This window comes from Mustela nigripes, chromosome 9 (genome assembly GCF_022355385.1).
Source record: "Mustela nigripes isolate SB6536 chromosome 9, MUSNIG.SB6536, whole genome shotgun sequence".
NCBI lineage: Eukaryota > Metazoa > Chordata > Mammalia > Carnivora > Mustelidae > Mustela > Mustela nigripes.
The window spans coordinates 30,092,327-30,111,758 of record NC_081565.1 but is presented as its reverse complement, the minus strand read 5'-3'; the positions used below and the strand labels follow the sequence as shown (position 1 = coordinate 30,111,758).

Below are 19,432 nucleotides of genomic sequence, written 5' to 3'. Positions count from 1 at the left end.
CTCTCCTTCTCCCTCTCTGTGATCATTCTCAAGAAACTCTTTTACTGTGTGCATGAATGAAAGAGGAGACATAATCTTGACACCAATCACCTGGTCCTTCCATTCTCCCGCCCTGGCCTCAGGGTGGTTGTGATTGGAGCTGAGACCTTTTATAGTTTAATCTACCTCTCCCTCCTATTCCCCATCCCCAAATTCCTATCCATGAATGCAACACAGTTGCATTATCACCCAACACAGTAATAATAGAAGTGTTGTAAGTGAAATTGTGGGGGTGGTCCTTTTCACTTTTTGGATGATTTCTTTTGAAGAGAAAAGAAGTTCTAACCATTATTGCCTTAACTATTCATCCTACTTATGGGGAAGTTAAATAAATTAGAACATTATTCTGGCTGGATTAGGAAACTGCCCTTTGAATAATACTGTACTTGGAGCCAAAGTGCATTCTCTTTCTGAACCAGAAACATTAGAATGGGCTTGATTTATGTTTTCAAAGGGGTAAAAGGTATCTGCAGAACCCTGTTTTGCCTTTCTCAGTCAATGTCCAGTTTTAGATAATTACATACACAAAACCTTAAAAAACAGTGCCTAGTGTCATGATAGAGTACCAAGTGTCATGATATTTGGGAGACTTTTTCAAAGTGAACATGTCACCAGGGGAAATTTATTTTTGGCTATGTATTTATTCATTCAGTCTTTAAACATTTACTGAACATATAGCACTTGCTAATTTTCATGAGGTACCAGGACCATAAAAAAGAAATAAACCTCTGCCCTTGAATGGCTCACAACCAGCCTAAGTGGGGTTAAGTCAGAAGTAAAAAGAGGGTTTACTGTGTTGGGAAGATTATGGAGATATTTTTATAATTGTTTTTTAACCTTAAACATATACAACTTTCATTTGTTAATTATACACCAATAAAGCTAAAAAATTTTTTTCTTTCTTTTTTTTTTTTGCATATGGTTGTCACACACTGTTATATTAGTTTCAGGTGTACCATATATATATAATGGAATATTTCTCAGCCATGAAAAATAATGAGTGCTTGCCCTTTGTGATGACATGGATTATCCTAGAGGGTATTATGCTAAGTGAAATAAGTAAGATAGATAAAGACAAATACCATATGATTCATTTGTATGTAGAATCTAAAAGGTAAAGCAAATGAAAAAACAAACAAAAAGCAGAAATAAATGCATAAATACAGAGAACAAACGGATGGTTGCCAGAAGGACTAGAGTGGGGGGTAGGCAAAATGGGTGGAGGGGAGTGGGAGATACAGGCTTCCAGTTATGGAATGAACAAGTCACGGGAATAAAAGGTTTAGCCTAGGGAATATAATCAATGGTTACATAACAGTGTTGTATGGTGACAGACAGTAGCTATACTTGTGGTGAGCAGAGCATAATGTATAAACTTGTTGAGTCCCTAAGTTTGTAACGGTTTTTAGCATTCATAGGAATGTTTTTATCCTTTATAATAATAAATTGCTAGTTTAGGGGCACCTGGGTGGCTCAGTGGGTTAAGCCTCTGCCTTCGGCTGGGGTCATGATCTCAGGGTCCTGGGATCAAGCCCCGCATCTGGCTCTCTGCTCTGCAAGGAGCCTGCTTTCCCCTCTCTCTTTTCCTGCCTTTGCCTACTTGTGCTCTGTCATATAAATAAATAAAATCTAAAAAAATTTAAATAAATTGCTAGTTTAGCCCTTACCTGAAAAATTCTTGGCATTTTTACCAAACAAGAAAAGATGGTCATATATATGAAATGTCTACAAGAAGAAAACATTATAAATCTATTTGTCTCATTAGGGTGGTATTTGAAAATAATAAAAATTATAGGTAGAACAATTCAAATGGAAATAGTGTGTTTCGTAATTATTATAAAATATTAGAGAATTTATGCATATACTGCATCACCACAGAGTTGTTATATTATTTCAGCAATATATAACCTAATGGAATTGCTTTCATATAATTTTTTAAGAACTGAGACATCACTATAACGAGACATCACTATAACGTCTCTAACTTTGGAGAGTTTTATGTTCAAACATTGTATCTACTAATGGTTTTTATTGATTCTAAAATTTTTTTGTATTGAAACTATGCTTTGAACAGCTAGTTCTATTTAAAATTTAATAACTAGGTCTTCTTAAAAAATATAAATTCCTATACAGTTGGGCGACAATACTGGGTTTTGCTGATATACAAGGTGAGGCAATTAGATGTGTTTATTTGTGGGTGGAGAGAGGTGCAAAGTTTAGGGATTGTCCACTAGGTAAGGGGATGAATTCTAAGTCTGAAATCTGAATTTAAGGAACATTGAAAATACCTGAATACATGAGCCCCTGGAAATCTTAGCATTAATTTCTCTCAAAACCATCTGCAGATGTGTGCATATTAATTGGCTTCGGGCATTCTGTTACCTAGGAGGAGTAACACATTAGATTGCTAAAATTAGAAGGAAGGCAAAAAAAAAAAAAAAGTGAAAATGCAAAGCTTGATGAGCCAATGTAGGTGGGGTGTTGCAACAAGAGACCCTGACTGCTAAGTGGGAAGGGTCCTTAATCTCTGAGAGATGGGAGTGCCAAAAAGTGCTTGAGGCTTTTACTGAAAAACAATGCTACCCCACGCTTAAGTCTAGTTCAGAGTGTGGAGGGGTGAGGCTTGGGGTTAGTCCCCATTCACACCATTCACACCATCCACACATTTTTTACAGCGTGCTTTTCATTTCATGGATTTGAATACATCAGTGATGTGTGAGGGGGCGATGGAGGAAGCCAGAAGGAAAATTGGAAGGCAGTTGGCTTTCATCTGTTTTATTTGTTTAAGCTTAGGGGAAAAAATATTCTCAGCCTTTTAAAAAAAAAAAAAAAAAAAGAAATCACAAGAATGAAAATGTTAAAACCACAATAATAAAAGAGCTGTAAGTTACAGAGAGCTCATTGTACACTCAGCACTATTAAGTGTTTTATGTGCGTCATCTCATTTAATGTCCCCTGTACTTCCCCTTCTTTCCTCAAACAGTAAAAAGCTCTTCCAGAACTTCTAGTTGAGCCTCTCCTAGCTGCCCCATAAAAGGATTCCATTTTATTTGCAATCCAAATTTGTAAAGTCTCCTTCACCCTTGACCTTGTTGGAGCTTTGAGATTGTGAACGGGGTATCCCTGAGCAGCAAAGGGAGTAGTATCCCTTGCCTCCTTATCCAAGGCCAGCCTCAGACAAAACAGTGTGTGTTTCTTGGCCAGGCAGTCCTGGACACTTATCATTGTAGAAAATATTGTCTCAGAACCATCCCTATTGATAGAACTGCCACGTTGAGACCTGCAACTACCCCAGCCCTGCCTGTAGGCTCCAGGTCCTACCTACTTACTGGATTCAGAGCCCTCACTCACCTGGTGCTTATGTGTACAGTGCCAGGGCAGGGAGAATGGCTTTCCTGCCTCAGGGCCCTGCCAGTGCTAACATCCTGGAATTCAAGTGAATGCTATTCATTGCTCTGGGGGAATCATCTATCTTAGATGTCTTCCAAGAAGCCTGGTGCTAAGGGGAAGACCTGAGAAAAGAGGCATAGAAGGAAGGGGCCCCAAATATTGTGAGTGGTGCATTATAAAGACTTTGCTGCTTCTTGGGAGAACCTGATCTCCTCCCCCTCCCTGGTGGATAGAGACTCAGACACACTTTAGCAAAGAGATGCTGCAGTTCTATCCCCTGAAAGAGCTACTGAGAGAATGAACCAGCCACTAGCAGTGCACTTTTGCTTTTAAAGAACTTTCTCTTTAAAGTTCCCACCCTTCCTTCCTTCCTTCCTGTCTTTTCTCCTAAACTTTGCTTTTGTTGGTGGTATCTTGACATGCTGTTTTCTCTCCTCCGGGTGTGCTCTAGGGTTAGGTCTAATTGTCCTGCTGTTCTAGTGTCACTTGGCATTATTATGGGGAAGATGAATGGGATAGGGGTCAGAGTTCAGCAAGTAGGCATCTGCTCGCTTGCACTGCATAGAAATGCTCAGAGGTGATCTTTAATGAAAGCTTGGAAAAGATGTGCACAGAGTAGACTGTCTTCTGTCTCTCCAGAGCTGGGATGATGAAAAGGCAGTCCTTCTCTGGAGGGACCAAAAACGAATAAACAGAACATAATAATATATTTACAAGGAGTTCCCGGCTTGGGATGTCTTTTCTTCTGTTGGAGAGGAAATGGAGGGGGAAACAGGGTGAAACAGAAAGGAGGTTGCAGATAGAGGCTCTTCAATGGGTCCTAACCACTGACAATCTCACCAAAGAGTTTCCACTCCACTGGTGAAGCCTCTCAGCTAGCCTCTCCCGCGGCCTCAGGTTACTGTGTCATCGCCAATGCGGGCTCAGGTTCTCCCACTGGACTCTCTTCGTCTTGACAGTTCTTCCACTCTACCAAGCAGCCAGGATCCCCACTCAGGAAGAACTGCTTTGGCACTGTAAGGCAAGGGGGACAATGGATCTATTGTTCTTTTGGCCTTCTTGAATAGGGCAAATGTCTCCCCCATCTAACCTTGTCATCAAAAGAGGCTGAAGATGGAGCCCTAGGAGACTCCTCTTCCTTCTACTCCTGCTTTGTTCTTTGAAAGAGGGGTTCTGTGTACCTTCCCCGCCCTCGCCCCATCAAACCTGTTTTGGGACTCAAATAGACAGTTGCCTTTTTCAGCTCTTCACAGAGTGGAAGTTGAGAGGGGAAGAAAGAGGCACAGACCAGGAAACTCATTTCAGTTTAAGTACGACCTGCTGCCTGTGATTCCTTCCGGACCGGGGGAGACCACCACGGTCCCCCGCAGCACAGAGGCAAGAGATCGCGGCCAGGAATCCCGGCGCAAGCGCTACAAATACACCCAGAGGAGAACCCGGCGTTACCCAGACTCGCAGCTGAAGCGGTCTCCTAGCATGGGTCGGGATCCCATCACCCGCTTCCCGCACCGCAGGCGCAGGGAGTCCCCGCGCAGGACGCACCTTTGCGGGTGGGTCTCCCTGCTGCCTTCCGGGAACCCGGCCGAACCCCTTGCTACTGGGTGGGCGCAGTCTTGCCAGCCTCAACCCGCAGCTCGCCCTCCTCCCTCTGCCAGCGCTCCGGAGTGAGCGCTCGGTGTCCCTCTCTGAGCATGCGCAGCCTGGCGCTCTCCCCGCCCCCCCCCCCCCCGCTCCCCCCTCCCCGCCAGCCTTTTGCTCCTTCCTTTCATTAAACAAACAGGAGATCCTGAAACCTGGACCCTGTGCTAGCGGCAGCGCGAAGAGGAGGCGGAGGAGCAGCCAGAGCGCGGGATGTGCGCCGACAGGGATCTGTGATCCCGCGCCTCCCCCCGCACCCGCCCCACGCGCGCGCGCGCACACACACTCACACACACCCGCACTCACATATACACACACTCGCACAAACACACTCTCGTACACGCCCGCGCCGCGCGCTCGCCGGCTCGCTCTCCCACGCAGGCGGAATGCAGCAGAGCCTGGGGAGCGTGTCTCCGGCCGCCGCGTGAATGCACCTCGCCCCCGGCAGCCCGACGACCCAGTAGGGCGCGCGGGAGGACGCTCCGCCACCAGAGGTGAGTGGGGCTCCCGCAACCGCGGGCGGCTCCGGGACACCCGGGCAGCTGGAGGGGTGGGCAGGCTCCCGGCCGGACGCGGCGGAGCAGGTGGCCCAAACCCAGCTTGCGGGTTTCCAGGTGCAGATGAAGGCGGCGCCCGGGCGATGCAGGGGGAGAGGGCGATCCCAGGGAGGGTCGCCTCCTGCGAGGTGTCAGATGGACCCAGCAGAAAGCTACACCCTCCCTGCTCGTAAACTTTCCTCCCCTGTCATTTGGGAAACGTGGAGACAAAGGGGGCGTGGAGGCTCCCTCCGTCCGGTTCCACCCTCCTGGCTGCATTCGGGGCTGCGACGGGAGCCGGCGTGCGGGCGGGGGCGCCCTGCAGGTAGCTGGTGCCAAGTCCTCCCGCCCGGGCAGGGGTTTGGGATTCTCACCCGGGCTGAAAGCGTCGCCTTTGATTTCCCCTCAGGCGTGGGCACCTGTCATCCCGCCCCAACTGCACACCCTAGGCGCGTCGTAGTGTGTGTGTGTGTGTGTGTGTGTGTGTGTGTGTGTGTGTGTGTGTCTGGGGGGGTGTCACCTGGAGAATTGGAAGGGCAGCTTTTGGCTTTCTCATTCAGCGCTAGTGCCTGAGGCGTCGGGGTGAGGCTCGGGTCAGTGCGGGGATGAATGATGAGTTACTGAAAGGCTTCCCATAATCACCTCCTGGAAACGTTGGGCGCCGGGATCTCTCCTCCCCCGAGAAGGTGCTGTCTTCCCGCACACCAAGGCGGCAGCACTGGGAGCTGGGTTGGGGCTGCTGTGGCGGCGGCTGCAGCTGGGAGAAGCTGGGGCTTTATTTTTGCCCTGGGGTTTTATGACACACACAGGTGGAATATGTGGAGGATTCTGGGTTATTTTTCTTTGTGGGGATATTGTTTTCCCTTTTAACCTCTTTCGCGGGAGGGACTCTTTGCATCTAGGTATCTAGGTGGTGGGCAGGCACCGTTCTGAATATCTCCTAGGTCCCAGGGAAGAGGTCCCCAGGAAAGGATTTCCTAAAATGCCAGCCCCATTGGGGCGGGGCCTCAGAGTGCGGAGCGCCTCCCGGCACCTGGGAATCGCCTCGAATCTAATGGCTCTTTGAAACAGCAGAGACTGAGTCAACGTTTGAGGAGTCCAGGACTGGGACAAAGGGGACTGGAAGAGGGACAGACAGTGGCCATTTAGGATAGGAGTGACTAGAAGCTGATTAGGCAGAAGGAGGTTCAGTGTGAGGCAAAGTACCCTGCAGGTTTCACTGAATTCATATACCCCTTCTACTTCTGTGGGTGGTGGCTTTTATTCGTGGATGGGACTCTAATATGGAGATTTCTGGAATGTCACATCTGGGGTAGAAAAGACTTGATTATTCCTGGGCTAACCTTTAATACAGTTACAAATTAGTTCTTTAACTCTAGAGAGTGCCATGTGCCAAAGTTTCTCCATCTTGACCGTTTTGTTCTCTGGGATGTGCAGACAGGTATATCTTTGGCTTTTCTGCATCTCAGGACCTTGGAAGAGGGGAGTGTGGGGAACCTGGAAACCAAGCTGATGCTGACGGAAGAAAACACTAGAAGCTCAGATCCAGAACTTGTGGCTATGGGTTGTCAGAGCGTTTCCTTCATTTTAAGATGATAGGTAGAGAACCTCTCTTTGCTGCTCTGGGGACCTTTTTTAATTTTAATTTTTAACATTTTGTAACCTCTTTGAGGCGGGAAAGAGCATAATATACATGAAGCTAATTGAGAAAGGTCACAGATAAAGGAGACTTTGACTCCCAAGTCAACATAGCCAAAGGTGAAAAAGTTTTTGAGAAAGAAAAAAAAAAAAAAAAAAAAAAAGGAAGGGGAGGAGGACTGGGAAAGGAATGCGTATTATTAAAACAGCTTCATTTATATGATTTTTAAAAGTTTTTATTCAAATTCCAGTTAGTTAACACACAGCATAATATTAGTTTTGGATGTACAATATAGTACACTCCATAATACAGTTTTTATTCTTTTTAAAAGCATCTAGTAAGATAGAAATCTGAAAGGTTTTTTTCTTTTTTAAAAAAACTAGTGAAGACCTTTCCACATATATTTTCAAGTTGTTATTGCTATGAGGGGACTTAAATATAATTATCAGCGTTTGTCCTTTTTATTTCATGGTGAAATTCTCATTTGTTTTGCAAAACTTAACAAGGAAAGATTAAATTTTATTTTATTTTAGTTTTTTGATTTTTAGTAGAACTCCGTTTTCTCTCTTTATGACATATTTCCTCTTCCTACATTTGCATTATGTTCAGAGTCTATTTACAAGTATTTATCCCACAGTTAGCATGAAAGTCATATAAAAATAGGTAACATAGTTCTGGGCCTCAAAGATTTTTTTTTTTAAAGATTTTATTTATTTATTTGACAGAGAGAGATCACAAGTAGGCATAGAGGCAGGCAGAGAGAGAGAGAAGGAAGCAGGCTCCCTGCTGAGCAGAGAGCCCGATGTGGGACTCAATTCCAGGACCCTGAGATCATGACCTGAGCCGAAGGGAGCGGATTAACCCACTGAGCCACCCAGGCGCCCTGGGCCTCAAAGATTTTATGATCTAGTTGTAGATACAAGATTAACACACAGGAAATAATTAGAGAGTAGGATAGCTCTGTACTGCACAGTGAGTTTATAACATGTATTCTATATACTCCAACGTCTTTCTTGGCTTTTCTCAACATTCAGAAAACACACATCAGCACTTGTTATGTGTTGGAGGCTGGGGGAGAACAACAACAACAAAAAACCCACAAGGAAGTGGCTTTCAAGGTGGGGGAAATGGGTATTTACCTAACTATGGTGCAGTCTGTTTAACTGTTATAATTATAGGTTAAATCAAAGGTCAGTAGTACAAACATGGTTTGTGTGTTTTTCTTCCCCTGGGGCTTTGAGATACTCTTGAAAAATGAATAGTCTTTTACCAGGTAGGGAAGGATAGAAAGGACAGTTCAAGCAGAGGAAATGTGTGAAAGTGCCCAATGAGGTAGGGTAAGCCATCCCGTGTGGCTAGAACACAGGGTGCTGGAGTGTAGATATAGAGGTGAACAGCAGCTGGGTAATATTAATTGACAACTAATATTGTGGAGTTTGCATTTGCATAGAGATATGCCCAGGATGCTGTAAAAGCATGAAGGGAGGGCATCCACCTCAAGGAGGGTGAGAAGATCAAGAAGCTTTCTTAGGGAGGTTGAGGTGAGAGGAGTCTTGAAGGACAAGGAGAAGAGGAGGGCTTTCCAGCCAAAAAACAAAACAAAACAAAACAAAAAAACAACTGCATAAGAACTGGAAGCAGTTTTGTGTGGCTACAGTGAGAAAAGTAGGTTCTTAGCCCCATGGAATAACCAACTATCATGGCAGAGGTCAAGTGTGAATGGAAATATCCCAAGCAAAAGAGCTTCAGTTTTATCCAGAAGGCTTGGAAAGAGTTTGAAAGAAAGTTTGAGACATGATCAGATTTGCATTCGAGAAAGATGACTGCGACCCCAGTGTGGACGATGGATTGGAGGTGGGGAGAAGGCAGGCAGGGAGCTTATTGTGGAAATGTAGGTGTGGAATGATGAGGATGGTGGCAGTAGCATGGAGAGGAAGAGATGTGTCTGGGAAACGAGGGGAAAAAGGAAAGCCTGCTCATCTAAGAAGGGCCTCCTGCCTGTGCCCCCATCCTACCTCCTTCTTCCTCAGCATTCACTTGTGTGGTTCTACTTCCTGTATTTTGAAGCTGAATCTCCAGCCTTCATCATGGTCTTGGTACAGAGCAGGAACTCAATAGATATTTGTTGAATCAAAGACTAAATCTGTGATTGGGAAATCCAGTCACGAGGTGACGATCTCTCCGTTAGAATAGTAGGAGCTAAATCATGACTTCATTTCTCCAGGGTGATCACCCTTGGGAGGTCAGTGATGAAATGATCCAGGGGGAACTACTTCTATGAAGAGCTTTCCTATGAAGTGCCAATAAGAAGCATCATTGTGGCATCACACTTTTTATATTTAAAAATTATCATCAGCCCATTTTGGAAGCAACAGCACTTCGCACGGTTCCTGATTCATAGCAGGCTGGCAATAAATGTGAATTCCTCTTTCTTTCCCCCTCGTCAGAATATCCTGATTTCATGTGCTTTGCTCAAACTTTCAAGAGAGTCTGGAGGTAGGGAGTTTGTAAGCCACAGCGTCTCATTTGAAGAGCTCATGGCATCTTGGCATCCTGGAATGAGGGCCAGACAACCCATGTTCCAACCACGCAGTCCTGGGAACTGGGTTCCTTACTGAACCAAACCCAATCAGTTCCAATCTGAAAACTTCCAAGCAGTTCCCATCTTGAGTTCCAGTCTTAAAATCCCACAGGAGATGTCAGAACAGATAAGAAACATGAGAATTTCTTTCAGGTTGACTACAGAAGATGAAAGAGACCAAGTGTCAAAGATAGCATTTTGGGTTTGATTTTTGGATGGCAGCAGAGCAGCGGGGAGGAAAGTTAGCTCAGAAAGTGAAAGGCTCAACACCATGTTGTGGACATTGATTCTGAGGTGACAACTGACTCATTTTGGAAAGCGCATAGTACAGATCCCAGGGTGGAGTGGTTTCACAGTAAATGGCAACTATTGCTCTTATTAAGGGGAGATGGAGAGAGCAGGAGTTCACAGAGCAAAAAACTAAATCTCAGCATTTAGCAAAATTTAGGGATGCGGGAGAGCAACATGTATCAAAGAAAGTTCCAATAGCTTGTCTCAAGTTAGCAAGACAGTAAGTGGCAGAATCAGATCTCAATTTTAATAATCCTGTCAACTGTCTCTCCTTGTCAAGTGTGTAGATTACCAGGTTGATTTTAAATACAGAGAAGTTGAAAAGATTGAAAATAGGGCACTGAAAAAAGACAGTGAAAAGGGGTTCACTGTGACCATTAGGAAAGCAGTGTTTGTACAGCAGTTTGCTCAGAAGCCGTATTTCCACGGGTTGAGTGGGGAATGGGAGGTAAGAAAATCCAGGCAAGGCGAACCCATCAGTCATTTATGAAGTCTGGTGGGGGAAGAGTTATGGGGCCATAGGGAGAAGAAGGTACAGTGAAACTCCCAACAGTTTTTATCAAGGGGGAGCTGGTGGAGAGAGCACGTGTCTAAGGGGAACAAAAGGTGTGGGAAATGAGAGCAAGAGAGAGGAGACAGAGGCGGATGGACACCTCTTTGCAAGAGCATAAGAGGGTGGATTTGAGAAAAGATGTGGAGTGTGTTCCTCTTTCCCATAACTAAATAACTAAGGTGCTTGCTACAGCCAGATCGTTGAGTGTCCTGGAAACTCAAGGAGCCTCTGAGTGCCGTACTCTAAGGGTGTCACTTGGGCATACTGGATGATGAACCTTGTTCAGACAGTATGGTGGCCAAGAGCATAGACTCTGGAGTGAGACAGACTGTATTTGAATTTTGGCTCCACCACTCAGCTGTGCAACTTAGGGCACACGGGTTACTTTTCTCAGCTTCAAATTACTCTTGGCTGTAATAAGGTGATAACCATCTTCTCCCATCAGCTAGTCCTGTGACAACTGGTTAATATTTGGAAAGCTCAGCACAGAGTAAGTGCTCACTATATGGTAGGTATTCTGTGTGACAACAGTGAAGTCCCAGACAGAAAGTTCTGACGTTATGCTCAGGACCCCCGTGATTGTGTGCTTTGGTGTTCATTTAAAAAAATTAATTTGGTTGGTTATAAAAAGCTGGCTCTAATCCTGTCTTCCCAACTGTAGGAATTAAATCAGCACACAAATATGGCAGGGGCAGAGCGGCACCACCATCATACGCCTAAGTGGCGTGGCTAAGTCCTGGGTGTGTCTGCTTAACACATTTGCCTTGTTGCCTCCTTCTCGTGCCTTTCTGGGGAAGGTGCAAGTTTGTTTGCCTGAGGCTGGTCCTGGCATTCTCCAGGCTCATAGGTGTCACAGAGCAGCTACTTAGCTGTTGAGCAAATTGTTTGCAGGGAAGTGACTACGTGTATTAATTATAGCACATCTCCGCTACTGAAGGACATAAACTCTCAGTATCTCAGATGTGAGATTTGCAATACTTCTTGGGAAGTAAGAGCCTTCCATCTTTTTGGCTAAGTGTATGGTATGTTCTAAAATCACATTCCAGTGGAAATGGAAGCCCTACCATCTAGCTAATTGGCAACAGAGTAGTGAGTGGAACCCAGGTCTGACCATGACCCAGTGCTCTTTGCCTTATACTCTCCAAATACTTTCGTTACTGTTCTGTAATCAAAGACTGGTTTTGCTTGTTTGTTTCATCTACCCCACTTATACTAAGTACCGCCCATACTACACTTACTGAGGTTCCCAACTGAGAATTTTGTTGCCTCTGGGTCTTTGGTCATGCTGTTCTCCATTTGTGGAACTCCATTCTTGCCTTCCCTGACTCCTTTAGTCCTTTAGGCCAAAGTGTCTTCCTAGGGAAGGTTGTCCTGGCCTTTTAACTAGGGTTGGCTTTTCTTTCTGTGTGTTTCTGTAGTCCTTAACTTTGCATTTTCAACACCTCACAGAACAGTTGTCACATAGTAACTTCTCAGTAAACGCCGTGTGTTGAATGGTTGGCGCAGTGAATGAATCTTGTCCTTTTTGAGTCATCACTGATGTTCTAATAATGCAGCTTCACATTGTAGAAAATCATAGACTTTGCAAGTGCACAGGGTGGCTGGAAGATTTCTAATAAGACTTCTAACTGAAGCAAGATGTGGAGACTGAGAACCAGAAAGGTTCAGTGACTCATCTGAGAGCATGTAACCAAGTAATGTGAGGACTGGGACCAGATGCCAGTTACTGATTTCAGATGTAGGGTCTACCCAAGGCCTGGATCAGGGTGAGCTGGAGGAAGGGTTATGCAAACACATGGTTAATTCCCCTCTTTGTTTAAAATGTTGACATTTTGTTCATCATGGATTTTTGGCAATAATTTTGATTTTTAAAAAAAATTTACATTAAAATATTGTTTATCTTGATTGCTGAATTTTTTTTGGCTCCTTTCACAATTTGCCTCCAATGCAAGTGCCCCATTGGCCTCACTCTGGTTCCAGCTGTGCCCTTCTGCAAAGTAAGAGGTAGAATATTTCATAGCCTCCCAACACTAGTGTAAGAATGCAGTTACACTACGTATGACATAGACCCAAATTAGAAATATCAAAGGAAACACCATTCAACATAGTGGTGGGAGCTGTTAATAAATGTTTCATTACCTGGCTGTTCTGCTAATTAGTTATCATTACATTCACAGTATAAAGCAAGGCCAAAAGGAAAAAAACGAAGTTGAATCAAAGCTCTGTCTACCTATAATCTATCTATCTCAGGTCTAAGGACAGTGTAAAGATCATCTTCATCTGTAAATTTTTATTTCTGTATATTTGAGTTTTTTGAAGACCTAAGATGGAAAAAAGAGAAAATTATTCTACCCACCAACTTGGCTGGTTTGGACTTGTGTTACTGCTGGCCTGTTTTGAAGATTTGTGGCCAGAAATTTAAAACAAACAAACCAAGAAACCTTGGCTATTTCTACCAAAAAATTAGGAAAGGAAGGAAAAGGACTGTTAATAGAGATGAGAAGAAGAGTAAAAGGGAGGGAATTTTGAGGGCGCATCTACTACACACAGCATTATTATGGAGTGTAGAAGAGGCTTGCATATTATTTCCTTGATTTCTCCAGCATGTGGGAACAGACATTAATATCTCATTCGACAGCTGAACAAAGGTCAGTTAGCTCTCCCAAGCTTTCAAAGCTAGAGCTGGATTCCCACCTCGGTCTGAGTTCAAGGCCTGTGCTCATCCCCCTTCATCCTTCTGACTCTCAAAGGATAGGGGTGACAGATCACCCCATCACCTTCTGATGCCCTCAGAGCCCTAGGTACAGGGTGTCAGCAGCTTGTCTGAGTCCACTAGATGGAAAGTCAGCAGTCATCCCCCCTCCCTGCCATTATTCCCACCTTCTTTGCTTCATTTATCTTTTCCCATTCATCAATAACAGCAGAAAGCAGAGATGCATACACATAGGAAATAAATACCCCTCTTTGTGTGAATGTCATAAATTTTTCCATGACGTGAAAGCACATATTTTATCTTGCCTCCATTATGTCAGAAAGGGCTTTTTCTTTGGGCATTATGGCATCAAGTGTTCTAGAAATGCTCACAGACACAGACTGAAGAAAAGGTGATCATAATTACTGGAGCAAATCCATCACAATGAGGAGTAATGGATTTGCACGGCTGATGGTCAAGGGTTTCCGGGTGCTCTTTTTATGGATGTTTCTGATGAATAGCAGGGAGAAGTGACCCCCCACTCCCAACCTTTTAAATTCAATGAAATCCATAATCAAGTGAAATCGGATCTAATTAACAAGAAATAAAATCTGGTCGAGAGCAATGCTGTTGAGCCCAGAGCTCTAGCAGCTGAGCAGGCTTTATCATTAGTCCCATCTTCAGCCTCTGCGAGCTGTTGCTTCCAGGCAAACCCACACACTCAAATGCTCTAATAACCAGCCCACAGCCTTCTCTCCTGGGGGTCACAGAAACTGAAAGAAAAAAAAAAAAAAAGTAAGACCATTTCATTCACACTTGTATTAACTGGAGAAAACATTATCTCTGTGTGGTTCCCCCTTCCCCCTGCAGTGTAAAAAGCAAGGCAGTATCTTTAGGTTTGAGAAAATCTTTGGGGTTTCGTTTTTTTATATATAGGCTGACAGGTAACATGTCAGACAAGCAATTCCTGGCCAGACTAGTTTGGAACAATTAGAGTATTTTAGCCATCAAACCCCTCAACAATGGTATAGGTACCACAGTGTGATAGAAAATGCATGTAATGAAGTACGGGGAGTAGAAAGTAAAAGTCAGTCCTGTTTCTGCTCCAAACTCTTCCGCAGAAAACCACTGTCAATTGCTTCGTGTATGAGCCTCCGACCTTTTTGGTTCATTAACATTTACATATGTTGTTCTTTTTTTCTTTTTCATGGTGAGATTATACTTTACATACTATCTTACCATTTACTTTGAGTTACAATTTCAAATGAAAGCGATTTTTAGGGTAATAAGCGTCTGGTAAATATTACTGTTGTATGAGAAGGGTGAGAGCTGCTTTCTATCCTAAAATAGGGCTCCGCTGACATATGCTAGGGTTCTTTGGCCATTTGTCCCCATGTATATTTTGTAGATATGGTCAATGAGCACATATTTTCTGAGCTTCTTCCAGGGACCACCTACCACCATGTGTTTTCCAGGAGCTTACCTTCTATCTAACAAGAGATAAAATAATTAGGTGACTTAATTCGAACTTAATGAATGGCAACAGCTGTAAATTCTCCTTGACTCACACAATTGCTGGAAGGGAGAGTCTAGTCAATTGTCTTATTTCTTTTAGATGAGAAAAGGCTCCATTGAGGTTAACTGACTTCTCCAGGGTCCCCCAGTGATTGGAGACGCTGGGATGACAGGCTGGTTTCCAGCTTCGGAAGGCAACGCTGCTTCCAACCTGGGAAGACAAGGCTACAGCCTCGGAGGGCACCACCAAACAGCCCTCACATCTGGAAGAGGAATCAAGGGTACTCACTTCACAAACACTGGTTCGAGCAACGAATCCCTAGCAAATTGAGACTCATGCTTTATGTAAATATTCCCACCACAAGCTGCTGCTGAGACTGTCTCCCTATCCTTACTCCCCTCCCTGCCTTTCTAACCACTCCCCAAGGTCTACCTTCTCCTCCCTGGCCTGATACTGTCCCACTTTACTAAGACTCTGAAGTTAAGCAATAGCCTGACCCTAACGTTGAGATGAGAGGGTGCCTTCCTTACCCAGGGAGGGTGTTTTTCTGTAAACAGACTGGCAGCGATTCATTTTTTAGTTTCACTTCTAGCCATCTTGAACCTTAAGAAATGAGTACCAAAATAACTGAATTTTACCTGCCAACTTCAATCAAGGCAGGAGCTCTTTTTTTATATTAACTGATGATTTTTTTCTTCGTGGTGAGAGCATAAGCAATGCTCTGATTCCTAAATGCTCTAATTATCTTTCACTGCTATGCAGGCGAGATCCTGTGGTGGGCTAATGGCTTGGGCTGTGGAGACAGATGGAGCTGGGTTCTAGCCCCAGCTCTGCCTTTCACTGGCATTGCAATGTCAGGCCGGGTCCTTTGCTGTTTGAAGACTCAGCTCTCTCATCTGGGAGACGGAGATAATAAAAGTATCTTCCTTCCTTGGAAGAGGTTTTGTAAGGAATAAATAAATTACTTGCCATTAATAGAGAGTTTAGAACATAATAAGGACTAAGGGCATTGTAGCTACTATTACTCACTATTTATTACACATATATGATGAGCAGCCCTCAGAACAACTTAAATGTCAAGCTTTTAAATGCCCAGTTGTCACATTTTCTTCCATAAAACTTTAACACTTTTTGTTTGTTTTTTGTTTTTTGGGTTTTTTTTTTTTTTTTTTGGAAATTAAGACTTAAAGCAGGAAGCTGAAAATATGCATCGTTAACTTTGGTAACCCCAAAACTTTGTCAGGTCTATGTCAGAATATCACCATCAGCTAGTCCTAATGCATGAGCCATGGAATTCAGAAGCTTGGCCGGGGTGGGAAAATAGAGGGTTTTTTTCAGTACATCAAAGCTCTGCTTTAAGAGTAAATCTCAGTCCTCATCCTTTGCTTCTTTCTACTTGGATGGACTTGCTTGGGAATTGATGAAAAGTATGCCTTTCTCAAATATGAAGACAACCTTATGAAACACTCTTGGTGAAATACGTACCATAGCTCCAATTTTCCTTAGTTTTCTGGTAGGTTATCCAGATATATATATATATATATATATATATATATATATATATATATATACACATAGAATCCCAGTCACTCATTCAGTGCTCAGGTCTCCCCTTTTGCTCCAGGTAACGAGAAGCTATCCAGCTTCTCCTTTCCAGCATTTCTTCTTGTGGGTGGTCATAATGGATGTACCCAACATTGAGGCTTATGGGATCTGAGCTGTCATTGGCCAGGATCCAGAGAGCTGGGGCAGAGAATGTTACCTTGATGTGCATCAAAAATGCAAACATTCTTTTACCTCAGGACTTCCCACTTGCTGTCAGCACAGTCTAGGAGTCCTGCTTTGCAAAATGCTACATCTTTCATGCTCTTACCACTGTATACATCATGTCTTCATCAGACAGAGAGCTCTTCTCTGGTCACTTACCCAGCCCATTCATCTTTTCTCTACTCTTTTCTTTTCTCTTCTTCCTTCCTCCCTCTTTCCCTCCCTCCCTTCCTTTCTTTTCCAGAGAGAGTGGGAACAGGGGGAGGGGAGAGGGGCAGAGAAAGAGGGAGACAGAGAAAGAATCTTAAGAGGGCTCCGTGCCCAGCACAGAACCTGATGTGGGCTCCATCTCATGACCTGAGCCAAAATCAAGAGTCAGACTGAGCCACCCAGATGCCCCATCTTAAGCTCTTTACTCTGCTTTACATTTCTTCATTAATATTGACTACCACCTTACTTTCCATATATATGTTTATTATCTATTTGTGACCTGTCTCCTCCTACTAAAATGTAAAAAAGATGACAGACTCTATATGTCTTGTCCCTTTTTACATCCCTAAGACCTAGAAGAGTGCCTGTTACATTTTGTAACTTTAATTGAAATTTATTGAATAAATGAATTAAAATGTAAAAATAATTGTAGGAAACCAGTAGAAATCACTTAATCTAAAAGACTGAAGATGAGACAACATCTAAAAATGTGAGATAGCTCCAGAGTTCTGCTCAGCAGATCTGGGAATGCAGACTGGGAATGAGGCCCAAGGTAGGACATGGTCACAGAGGATTGCTCGAAATGAGCCAGAAGGTCTCAGTTAAGCGGCTGTCACATGGGGTGCTGGTGGGTGGTGCACATGCCAGCAAACTTATTTTTGCATAAGAATCCATTTTACTGTGTACAACTTGAAACATTAAAATATTCTTCCTGATTGAGCCAAATTATCCTCTCTCTAGCCTCATGGGGTCAGATGACCAGATTTAGGGGTGCAACTTGCATGAAGAAGGTAAAATTAAATGGTGCCCAAAGAAATAAAATTTTATTTTATAAAAAGACTCCTTTATATAGTGCTCCAATAAAATGAGCTAATAGGGCACAGAATAATAACTCATTAATTAATCACAGATTAATTAGCAGATTAATCACACATTAATTAACTCACAGATTAATAACTTTGGAAAACTAAAAACACTTAGCATGCATACCATCTTATCTTTGTATGTCACCCACAATTAAAGAAATGTATATTTGTACAGGAAATCTAGCTATCATGGGATCTTTAAATATGAGGTTATACCTGGTTTCTAGGTTTGGCTTGGGGTGCAGTGTTGACAGGTGTTCCGTGTGGTTTGTTGCTTTTTTGTGATCAGGGACACAGCAACTGGAGGCAGCTCTGTGAAGGTCTGGATTGCCCCACAATTGTCCCTGAGTTTCTCCTGGAGGAGCTGTACAAGGCGTGGCAGCCTTGCCTGAACACTTGAACCTGAGTCTTGATCTCTATGAATTTCCTTGGAGAACAGTTATTAGTTTTTTTTCTAAAGATTTACTTATTTATTTGAGACATAGAGTATGTGATGTGGGAGGCCCTCAGGCCATGGGGGGCGTGAAGGGGAAGGGCAGAGGGAAAGGAGAGCGAGAAGCCTCAAGGGACTCCCGCTGAGTGTGGAGCCCAACACGGGACTCGATCCCAAGATCCTGAGATCATGACCTGAGCCAGGTGCCCCTAGTTATTAGATTTTTTTTTTTTTTTATGGTTCTTTTGCTTTGAGCAAAAGGTTCCACTCTCTTAAACATCAGCTACACAGAAGAAACTTACCAAAACTCATCGAAGGGAAATGTAAAAATTTTGGAGGTTAGCTATGTTAAAAAGAGAATATGGTATAGTTGTTCTTAGTCAGCCTTCCTAAGAGTCATCAGGAAAAGCCAGTCTGGCAAGTGATGAAAAACTAAGCTAAATCTTTATACATGAAGAGAATAGAATTTATAGGAAAAGAGCTGAAAGAAATCTAAACATTCAGAACTGGTGAATTGATTGCCTAGTGTTACTGGAAGGATGAAATCACTAGAGAATAAATCAGAATTTATCAGTTCATAAATACCTTTTCCAATAAGGCATCTGGCAGATACAATGTCCTATAATCTTTCACCAGAGGGTGATCCCCAAGAGGGGCCCTTCTCCTCTCTTCCTCCCAGATCTCAGTTTTGCTATAAACCTTTGTTCTTCTTCCTTTTCCTCAAATTCAAGATCATTTGTTGTTAGGGGACAATTCGTGGAACGAGGGTTTCTTTTTTCTCTTGTTTCTCCAGAAAGCCTGTGGGGACCATCCCAAGGATACTTATTGTCAAGATTTTTTCCGGCTTTTTAGTAGGAAAGAGAAATATCTACCCACCTACAGTTTCTCTCATTTTCCCCTCCCAGGTGCTAGATTCCCGCCCCTCCTCCCGACCTGTTTCCTAAAAATAATGCTAAGTTGCCTTGAAGGTAGATTCAACATCCAAGTAAACCTGTTTCTGAAAATGCAGAACCACAGGAAGAAGCTTGAGGACTTTTCTTTGTCTTCAAAAGTGATTTTGATTCATTTCTTGATTTGAGTTTAGGAAATGGCTGTAACTTAAGAGATTATATTTTGGATCAAAAGGAAATTTTAGGGACGCCTGGGTGGCTCAGTTGGTTAAGCAGCCAACTTTTGGTTTGGGCTCAAGTTGTGATTTTGGGTCCTGGGACCAGTCCCCGCTGGCTGGGCTCCCTGCTCAGTGTGGAGACTGCTGGGGGTTCTTTCTCTCTTCCTCTCCCT

At 43.6% G+C, this 19,432-nt stretch overlaps 1 protein-coding gene across 1 annotated transcript in view; it reads left to right on the top strand.

Moving 5' to 3' along the window:
• Positions 1–5,238: 5,238 nt before the first annotated feature.
• The window catches only part of PLPPR1 (phospholipid phosphatase related 1), a 265,315-nt gene continuing 251,121 nt past the window's right edge, over positions 5,239–19,432 (top strand). Inside the window, exon 1 of the mRNA XM_059412248.1 lies at positions 5,239–5,561. The gene's annotated coding sequence lies outside the window, so the exon portion shown is untranslated. The remainder of the gene's footprint in view (positions 5,562–19,432) is intronic.